Genomic DNA, 6,444 nt, shown 5'->3' on the forward strand with positions numbered 1-6,444 from the left:
TTTACACGTCATTTATAGTGTTTCACATAGGAGAAGAATTGGAAACAATATAATATGAAAAGTAAGCCTATTAATTAGTATCAAAATAAAATCAGAAATAATAAATTAATATCGCTTTAATTATAATATATTCGTGAACTAAAAGCCATTTCATATTAACATTTGAATTAAAAGGAAATCATAGAATATTGTTTTTAATTCAGAATATTCAAAAAGATATGTCACATTTAAGGAAAATATTTAATTCGTAGTGGGTAAAAGAACCATAAGCCCTCGAAGGGCCCAATCAGTCCGGTCATTCACGTCGCTTACGTATGCGGGTACACCACCCTCAACCCCGATAGATTAGACAGGCTTAGATTTGAAACCCATACGCCTGCGCGCGAGGAACAATATTAACATAAGTCATTCAATAACTAGCAAGTTGGTTGATGTATATAAACTTTTCACATGCTTGTTATCCCACCAATGTGGGATATGTGTTTTCCTATTTTCCTTACACTACATAATTCACATGTACCCTACTTTGAGTATCAATTTCTTATTCATCACCCAACCATCTTGAGCATATAAGATATTGTTGTAAAGATCTCTTGTAATAGAATATGAATCAACAAATTCATTATTTGAATCTCCATCTTTACCCTTAGAAAATATGCCTTGAAGTTTCCAATTTATCATAATTTTTCCAACAATCCCTTACATGAATGAATTTGATGATTTTATCAAAATATTTTGACTCGATGTGGTGATAGATCCAACGAAACGATAATTGCATAGGATAGGTAGGTGTCCTCCTTTGAACCTTTCTTTATGATGATATATTTACTTTAATGCTAACTAGTAAACGTGATGTCTTTGAATTGTTCTACCATTTGTGTAAACGATGATATTCTTCACTCAACTGTCTTTCTGACAAGCATATAATTTCTCATGGGCATGTCCATATAGCCGTGGATATCACTTGGTTCTGTAAGAGTTTGAAAGAACTAATCCCTATAGTCTCCTTGAAGCGACCTCACTTCACTCTCACATTGGTAACTTATGTTGCTCGACTTACCAAAGCACACAATGGTTATTAAAAGCCTTGCTTAACCTACACCATTTTATTCATTGTTTACATCATAGTAACAAACTTGAGTTATGATTGCTTGTAAATGTATATGTTAAGGCAAGCAAATTTGTGCAAGTATACACAATCGACTCAAGTAATATTGGGTAAGTAAGTATCATCTCCACAAGGATTGAAAATATATTTTCAGCTTAAGAACTAATTCCTACTAAGTGTCATCTTAAGAACTAATACTAATAAAATGAAGAAGTGATTTAATGATAGCAGAAAATTTTGGTTGAGGCAAACTAAGTATGCAAAATGTTGTAATAAAATAAGACAAGTGTAGGTTTAAATATAATGCAAACAACCTCACATATTCAGACGTATCACAGAGAACTTATGCTAAACTTCTATCTTGACAACAATTATTCTAAGTCTAGAATGAATTACTATGACCTGCTAAAGCTGCTCGACAGGATTAGTAGGTATTCTTAGACGGTTGCTATGGTAATAGTTCTCAGTGTTAACTACAACCCTTGGTTTGTCAAATTGTTGTTGTAGCAATACCTCTAAGCATGAACTATAGGCGTTGTCTATCATACTCTAGCGTCTACCCCTTTTAGTCATTTGAAACCCACTCCTTATCTCTAAGGAAAACAAGTTAGAACTGTACCATCCCATATTCATTCCATTGCTCACATGGATCTATCTTAATTCTCTCGAATCTAAGAATCACTATCTAGAAAAAAGGCTATCTCTCGATGCTCTTACATTACCAAGACATGTTTTACCAAAACCCCAGGCGATCTCTCGATGCTCTTACAGCGTAAGGTAAAATATTTAAACGATGAGCAAAACAACCATAAGCAAAACATAATTCATTATTCATAAAACATAAAAATATTGTTCAGGCAAAACAAAGTTTAACACCAAGTAAGACAGTCATGGTGCTATAAAAAATCATCCAAGATTCAACGTTTAATACAACCCCAAATAGATAAAGAGTTAAGAACAAAGGAAGAACGACTCCCAAAGCCGAGGGCTCTGTAAGACAGTCATGATCGCTTGTAAATGTATATGTTAAGGCAAGTAAATCTGTACAAGTATACACAACCGACTCAAGTAATATAGGGTAAGTGAGTATCGTCTCCACAGGGATTGGTTTGGAAATATATTTTCACCACAACGAGAACTAGTGTCACAAACTAATTCCTACTAAGTTTCAGTTTAAGAACTAATACTAATAAAATGAAGAAGTGATTTAATGATAGCAGAAAAGTTTGGTTGAGGCAAAATAAGTATGCAGAATGTTGTAATAAAATCAGACAAGTGTAGGTTTAAATATAATGCAAACAACCTCACATATTCAAAAGTATCACAGAGAACTTATGCTAAACTTCTATCTTGACAACAATTATTCTAAGTCTAGAGTGAATTACTATGACTTGCTAAAGTTGCCCGGCAGGATTACTAGGTATTCTTAGACGGCTGCTATGGCAATACTCCTAAGCGTTATCTAAAACCCTTTGTTTGTCAAACTGTTATTGTAGCAATACCTCTCAGCGTGAACTATAGGCGTTATCTATCCTACTCTAGCATCTACCCCTTTTTTTCATTTGAAACTCACTCTTTATCTCTAAGGAAAACAAGTTAGAACTTCACTATCTCAGATTCATTCCATTGCTCACGTGGATTTATGTTAATTCTCTCGAATCTAAGAATCACTATCTAGGCAAAATGTTATCTCTCGACGCTCTTATATTTCCAAGACATGTTTTACCAAAACCCCAGGTGATCTCTTGATTCTCTTACAGCGTAAGGTAAAATATTTAAACGATGAGAAAAACAACCATAAGCAAAACATAATTCATTATTCATAAAACATAAAAATATTATTCAGGCAAAACAAAGTTTAACACCAAGTAAGACAGTCATGGTGCTATCAAAAATCATCTAAGATGTAACGTTTAATACAATCCCAAATAGATAAAGAGTTAAGAACAAAGGAAGAACGACTCCCAAAACTGGGGGGGCTCTATCGCGATAATTCTTATCAGCACCGCACCTGCCTTGGTGATCAGCCTCTCTCGAGACCTGATCACCGCTCTGCTAAAGTTTGGTTATGGAGGACACCAAGAAAGTTTGGTTGGTTGACGGTGGGAAAGCACTGCAGTTTCTTGCTCACGCCTTGGATAAAGCTCTTCTCTCTTCTTCCTTGCCTCATCTCTTTGGCGGCTATGGCTAGTTATTTATAAGGAAAGATCTCCTAGGGCTTTACATGCTTTTGGAGTTTTCTTAAATAACCTTTATCAAATGCCCAGACTTAAAAAGGAAAGGTGGTTGGCGTCTGTCAAAATATTTAAGGCATGCTTGTACGTGAAGTAGGTCATCTAGTTGGCTTGTGACATAGGCGGTTTCGTCACACCTGCTTCAGACTTCTTCAGATAAACCTTGCCTCGATGAGATAAATCTACTCCTCACGTTATTATTTGTTCTGTTAGCCTTTGCAAATTTGTGTTGTCACAACTGAAATGTTCTTCCTCTGTAAGTTTCATGCACAAACACAATCCAAACAACCCTTTCTCCTTAGCAGCATCAGTCAGACTAAATAAATCTTGCCTAAGAAAAACTTATCCACCACAAGCTAATATAACCTATATACAACTAAATGCAACTAAAATGTTGTGCATACTTTGTTTATATGAGCAATAACTTAAGTGAAAAGACTGAAAATTGAGTCTTTTTACAGAGTCATCACACCCCCAAACTTAAACTATTGCTTGTCCTCAAGCAATGTACAATAGCTATAAGAAAATCAAAATTGTCATGGCAAAGCAGTATTAAGCATATCGTATGGTTTGAGATTTCAGCCCTCAGTAAAAATGTTTGGCCTCAACATGTTCGACAATCATATCAGTCAAGTCCCTTCCCTGGTCAGGATTCTTTGTTATTGTGTGTGCATGATTGTAACTAGTCTATGTATAAAGGTCATTAGAAAACTTAAAGTAAGCACTTCTGGTTTGTCAAGGCATCAAATTATTTATCAGGCTTAGTTTATACTCCTAGTTATTTATCAACTTTTTTTTGGCAGGAGAGTCAGCTCATCACACCTGCCGTTCCACACTCTAGGTGAAAGGGAGCATACCTTCTACCCCTAAGCTATTCGGGCAGAGTCATACTGTGACTACTTTCATTCACTCATATGCCTTGGCTACTCTTAATTTCTTATGGAGTTTTTCTATTTATGCCTTTGCACAGAGGAGTGTCCCTTTTTATTTTTCAAGTTTTTTAAACACTAGAGAGTTTTCACTTTACCCTTAAAATATTTTTGAAGTCTCGACAAGTAGAAAGTTCTTTTCCAAAAAATTTACAGATTACCTGAAATAAGGAAAACCTACAATCGTGTTTATAAATTTCAAATAATCAGGCCTAGGGTTGGTTCTCTTCTTTAGACAATCTTAACAATAATTCTGGCCTAGAAAATCAAATTATGCATTCATCATTGGGAATCCCTAATTCATTCCTAACAATAATCTTAACATGGTTATGTCATGACAACAAATATTTTCAACCAATTATCATCAACTGCTTTTTAACAAAGTATGACAGAATATGGTACAATACCTCCCCGAAACTTGAGGAATGCATTGACCTCAATGCATGAAAAGTAAAACTACATGATGCTATATACAGATAATAAAATATAAAAACTAAAACTAAAATGGAAACTCATTATGGTGGGGTGGCTTGATTGGACGCCCTCGTTTGGCATCGTTTGGGTGGATAAAGACTCTCGGATCCCGAGTCTACTACTACCGTCATCGAGGGAGACGGCTTAAGTATATGGCCTGCCGTTCTCTTGTAGTGCTTTTTGTTGATTGAGGCTCGTGCTGGTTTTAACTGCTCGGTAGTATGAGTCAGTTGTGCTAGAACTGGTACTGGGCTAGGAGCTATTGCTGGGCTAGGAACTTGACGGACCGGGGACGAAATGGGATCTTGCTCGGATTGCTTCGGTGTTGGAGTGAAATCTTCATCGGAGAAGAAGTTTGGTGGGGTATTTTGATTGCTATCGGAGGTGGAAAAGGATGAGGAACTGACGAACTCTTCTGTGTCACCTTGGCCTTCCTCAGGTACGTATGAGACATGGGTTGCTAGTGGTGGCACATCAGTGGGCACTCCTGGGGGAACTTCTGGAGGGACTTGCGATGTCGAGGCATAAAATGTGCTGCCGCCCGTATTGTATTTGAGGATGACACTGAGGAAGGTCGGCAGTCTGGTGTTAGTGTTCGGGAGTAACTCCTTGAAGAAAGTGTTGAGTTGCGCATCCCTAGCCTTGACATACTCGAAGTACATCTCCATGTGATCTAGGCGCCCGATCTTTTCACGCGTTTCTCGAGTGTGCGTGACCACAGCGACCATTATAGCCACGACAACCGATTTTGCTCCCCACTCCAACCCTTCATGCGGGGCGTTATCGTCGAAACTCATCAACTCGGGTACATTCTTCTTGGTGATACCCTCCTTTGATTTAATGAAGTCCTCAAAAGGTACCTCGAGGACTTTCTTTTTCCTGCACAGTGCGGTTATCAGGTTGGGAAACAATAGATTGCCCCAGTTCCTCTTGGCACACTCATGGATTTATTCAACGATGAGTTCTCCAACGTCGATCTTCCTCATGTATATGATTAAGTGCAAGAGCATCAATCTTTTCACGAGAACAGTGGTGTTGTGAGATGTTGGCATCAGCTTGCCTTTGAGAAAATGGTTCCCCAACTTCATGTTTGGTTTTAGGGCTTGACGATCTGCTCTTTTCCTCGTTGGGGCATTCCCTTCGAACTTGGCCCACCCGATGCATAAATCTTCCAGCACTCCGTTGTACGTTTCTTAATCCACCTCAGCCACAAATCACTTGTGTTGCTTCTACACTTTCCCCAACTTAAAGTATCTGTTGAGTGATGAAGGGGAAAATTGAAGGAGTTTTCCTCAGACGTACACTGTGTGGTTAGACGGGTCTTCGAGATGGGCGTAGAACTCCCTTACCATCGCCGGTTCTACGGCTTTGGGATGACGAGCAAACTTCTCCCAGTTGTGTTTCTTTATCACGTCCATCACCTCTAGTCCAAACGGTTCTTCATCATTGGATGGGAAAACAAACCTATCCTCCAAATATACTTAACGGTTTTGGAGGATTTTGTAGCGTGCTTCCGCTTCGGCTATGTGGAAACGTTCAAAACTTTGTGTTAAGGATGGGGCTTTCCTTTATCTTACCATTGTACTTGATTGGTGTGGTAAAATTAGTGGTGGCGATGGGAGGAATTCGTTGAGAGAAGAAAAAAGTTTTTCTTGTTTGGTAGAGACAGAATGAGGCACGATGAAGAAGAAGAAGTTGG

The sequence above is a fragment of the Hibiscus syriacus genome, unplaced genomic scaffold, assembly GCF_006381635.1.
Source record: "Hibiscus syriacus cultivar Baekdansim isolate YM2019G1 unplaced genomic scaffold, ASM638163v2 tig00110123_pilon, whole genome shotgun sequence".
Lineage (NCBI taxonomy): Eukaryota > Viridiplantae > Streptophyta > Magnoliopsida > Malvales > Malvaceae > Hibiscus > Hibiscus syriacus.